Source organism: Octodon degus, unplaced genomic scaffold (assembly GCF_000260255.1).
Source record: "Octodon degus isolate 3935 unplaced genomic scaffold, OctDeg1.0 scaffold00178, whole genome shotgun sequence".
Classification (NCBI taxonomy): Eukaryota; Metazoa; Chordata; class Mammalia; order Rodentia; family Octodontidae; genus Octodon; species Octodon degus.
In genome coordinates, this window is record NW_004524754.1 from 4,383,611 (window position 1) to 4,388,072 (window position 4,462).

Here is a 4,462-nt window from a genome sequence, read left to right on the forward strand (position 1 = left end):
TCTTCTGGATGGTTAACAACCTAAGTTCGCATACCAAAATTAGAGAAAAGGAGGGCTGCAAGGAAAGCCAACATTTTGGCCCTATCCTAATATCATTTAAGACTCAGGACATATGAGAACTTGTACTGTAATGTCATGTAACTCAGTAGTGTCCCAAATTTTCTGATCAAGGAGATTATGGGGCCAAAGAGAAAAGTGATCGATGATGTAGAGTATACCTAAGGAGAGTCACATGGATAGAAAACATTTCTTTTACAGAGAGCACATTTGCCAAGCAATGGCCATGACTCATCCACATGGTAGACACTGACAGAAATTCTACAATCTGAGGTACAGGATCTCAGGATAAATCCTGAGGTGATTTCACTGACCTTCTCATACCCAAAAGCTACAACTCTTATTTTATAGGTCCTGCTTTACCTTGGTCTTAACTATCGAGCAGCAAAGTATAAAAACAAAGTAGAAGAAGTAAAGCCATGCTGTTATGTTGAGCTGTCGGGGACTCAGGTCAACAATTTCAGACATTGCCAGTCAACCGAAAGACCCAATACTATTATGGGCTACTGGACTCTTTTAGACTATTTTACTGAGTTTACTTATTCAAATAACAGAACTCAACAACAAAAAGCTATACAGATGGATGTCCATTTTGTATCTGTGTATTCAGAGTGGTTAGGATAGATATATAGTTACATTCTCTTAATGAATAGAGTGATTTTTTCTATTGGTGTTTGTAAATAGGGTATCATGTCCACATCTTGCTCAGCAATTAACCACTAGGAAAAATGTATGCTGTTTGTTAATTATTGAAATTGTTCTACCAATTTGATTTGAAACTGTCATATTGCTATTTGTTTATCAATAAAATTATGGAAAAAACATAAAAAAAGAACATAAAATGTCCCACCCCAGCATCAGCTTTCAACACCAAAGGCTCTTTTAAATAAGGTGTGTGTAAGTTTGTAGTAAAATTTATCCCTAGGAAAAGTAACTCTCTAGTTATAAACCTCTGAAATCATACATGTTGTGTGCTTTTGAAGTAGAATGATAACACAGGCACGGAATAGACATCACGCTTCCAAAAGGGACAAAGAGAAGAGAAGAAAGAAGTGCTGGGTACCAGCCAAGTTCAAAATCTTACAAGGTAAATTGTATTATATTTTAAGGTTTCATGATTATTCTCCTTGTCTAGCAACAGTATTCTTCAAGCCAAGGTGTAATGTTCGATCTTACATGTAATATTCTTACCTTCTTGGTTGAAGGATAAAACATGTTCATAATGAAATATTTCAATTGTTCTAATGTATAGATGCAAGGGGTCAGAAAAGTTCCTGTAAGTCATGTCACTTCTTGTTCCCTTTGCTCCAAACTGACAGTGTCCCTTCTGGTGTAATCCAGCCTCTAATCCTGGCATTTGCAGGGTTGCTTCCCTAGCCAGATGCAGTGTGATCTCAGCCCAATGGGCTTATTAGATTTTGCAAAGAATACTGAAAAGATCCTTGAAGAAGAATATTTAGTTTCTGCCTTAAATAGATCATTACTGCCATTGTGCATGTCATATAAAAGTAAGAAAGGGGTTTGACTCTAGATTAGAATCTGCAACCAAATATGAGGGTGAGAGAACTTTGGACACTGAAAATAGAACAACAACTTCAAAGAGAAGGAAATTATTTTATGGATGCATGTGTTCTGTGAAAGAATCGAAATAACTCCAATTATTTCATTGCTATTTTATTTTTTTCTCATTAAAATGAATAAAAAATTAAAAAGAGAAATCACTCCACTGTACATAAAACCACACTTTCTTTATGTACTACAAATTGTGCTGCTGTAAACATGGGTGTGCATGTATCATTACAATATGATGCTTTTAACTCTTTTGAAAAGATATCAAGACTTGATTGAAACCAACGCCTGGCTCAAAGCCGCTACCACTGAGGTCTCTAGCCAGTGTGGGTTCCCTGCATGCACAAGAATGGGGAGTATCTTTGAAAACCTCTTCAAGGGCCTTAATGGCAAGAAGGAGATGTGTAATCTTATAGTGGGCTTGGATACTGCCAGAGAGATGATGATTCTCTATTAACTGAAGCTTGGTGTAATTGTGACCACCATTCCTACCATAGGTTTCAATGTGGAGGCTGTTGAAGACAAGAACATGAGCTTCACCGTGGGGAATGTGGGTGGTCAGGACAAGATTCGACCACTGTGGCACCACTACTTTCAGAACACCCAAGACTTGGTCTTAGTGGTGGACAGCAATGACAGAGCATGTGTGAATGAGGCCTGTGAGGAGCTCAGGAGGACGCTGGCTGAGGACAAGCTCGGGGACACTGTCCTCCTTGTGGTTGCCAACAAGCAGGACCTCCCCAATGTCATGAATGCAGCTAAAGTCACAGAGAACCTGGGGCTGCCCTCTCTACATCACAGGAACTGGTGTGTTCAGGCACCTGTGCCCTCAGTGGGGATGGGCTCTGTGAGGGATGGACTGTCTCTCCAATCAGCTTGTAGCCAGAAGTGAACCAGAACCCCCTTCGCCTGACTTCCTCCTCTTCTCCATTCTCCACTTTCTTCTCATGTGGCAAATGTTGCTACTCTGTGGTTCTGAGTGCCAAAAGCTGTCTCCATGGGTTGGTCACAGTGTGCACGCATCATGTTGTACATGGGCAGATGCTGCCTGTAGCAGGTTTTTATTTAATATAAATAGATTCTGTTTCCACAGAGGCAGTGTCTGGTACTCCTATGCAATATCACTCAGCTTTATTATTGTAAAGAAAAAAAAACAACTCATTGTTAGTCCTGAAAAGGGATTTGGATGCAGAGACATCTGGCTTGTATGAGACGCTGGGGCATAGAATGGTGTCAGGATCCATTTGCCAGTTGGTGTATAAGTGAAACTCATTGCAATTTTAAAAACAGTTACAAATTACAAGAGGAGAACACTTGAACACACAGAAGGGAGACTAATCTTAGTGTAGTTTGGCCTGCTCATCAGATCAGCTGCTCCTCTGGGAACTCCAGAGATGAGATGAACGAATGCTGTCCATGGCACGGTCACAGTCAAGACCCTGTGGCCCGCCTGTCTTTGGGTCACCTGCGTTCTGTAGCATCCTGCTTGTACTCATGCTCTTGTGCTCATCTTGGGGTAGCAGGCAGGTTATGGTAGGACATGGGATCCTCTCTCCCACTGCTCAGTGTGCAGCTGGAGTGGTGCCTGTTCCTGGTGCCCACTCAGGACTTACATTGGTCAAAGTCTGAGTCTCACCAGCTGGAGTGTGTGCAAGCTGGGGTGGTTGGTTCATTCCAGACCACAGTCCTGGAGCACCCTCACCTCCATCTGGGAAGTAGCTTCCTCCCTCATCCTGCAAAGGTCCATTTTGACATCAGAAAAGATGACCTCTGCTTTTTCTTTTGTATTTTGATAAACACTGAAGAAGCTGGAGTTGTTAAATTTACCATGGGACAGTTCAGAACTGGTTTATTTGATGCTGTGGAACCTCTTACTGCTTTAAATACACAAGCAGTAATGAACTGTTTAGTATATTTGTTTTCATTTCAACAGGCACTGTTATTATCCATATTAGCTTAAGGTCTCTTAACGATTAAAGGAAAGAAGAAAAGAAATAAAATAGGGGAAGGCCTGGGTGAAATGAAACTTCTAATTTTAGTTTTGTGAGGAAACACCATACTGATTTACACAGTACTACACTGCCTTAAAGAAGGACAAACTAGATAATTTTAGGAGGTGGATGCACCTTGATAAGGTATTTTGTAAGTGAAATAAATCAGACACATATTACTGTCCTGTTTTTCATGTATGAGGAAATGAAAGCATCAAGGAGGACCAAAATGTATAACAGATATTGGGAAGTAGAAAGAAAATGTGCCAATCTGAAGGGGAAAGGAAGAGAAATGAAATAAAAGTCAATGGAATGAAAAAAATGGAATGAAACCTTCTGAAAATGGGGAGGAGAGCAGGAGTTGTAGGATGGGAGGGCAATGGGAAAAAAAGGAAAAAGAATTAAAACATGTTATACACAGGTACAAATTTCTTATAATGAATGTGATCACTATGTATGACAAATATAAACTAATGAAAACAAAGCCCAAAAGATCTTCCATATGATAAAAAAGGAAACTAGGTTTCTGTTATTTATTGTCTTAGTTTTCCCTTTGAAGGATCAAAGTTCATGCATTTGCCAGTATGTTTTCTGTGGATCCCACCAGCAGGAACATGTTCCTAGACACTGTTTTATTTTGTTTTTTAAAAATATATGGTGGTTGCAGGGTCTCACTAGGCAGCTCAGACTGATCCTCCTGTTTTCAGCCTCACCAGAGCTGAGATTACAGGCAGGTGCTACCGTGCCTGGACTATGTGGTTGGATTCTCCTGAACTGAGGGCAAGGCCTGCACAGCATGTGGTGCCTGCAGTTGCCTAAGCTTGCCTAAGCAGGCGCTGTAGTCC

General features: G+C 40.5%; 2 pseudogenes; one reads left to right on the plus strand and one right to left on the minus strand.

Moving 5' to 3' along the window:
- The window catches only part of LOC111813282, a 16,665-nt pseudogene extending 15,393 nt beyond the window's left edge, over positions 1-1,272 (minus strand).
- A 703-nt stretch (positions 1,273-1,975) lies between these two features.
- On the plus strand, positions 1,976-2,837 carry LOC101566913 (annotated as a pseudogene).
- The last annotated feature ends 1,625 nt before the right edge of the window (positions 2,838-4,462 follow it).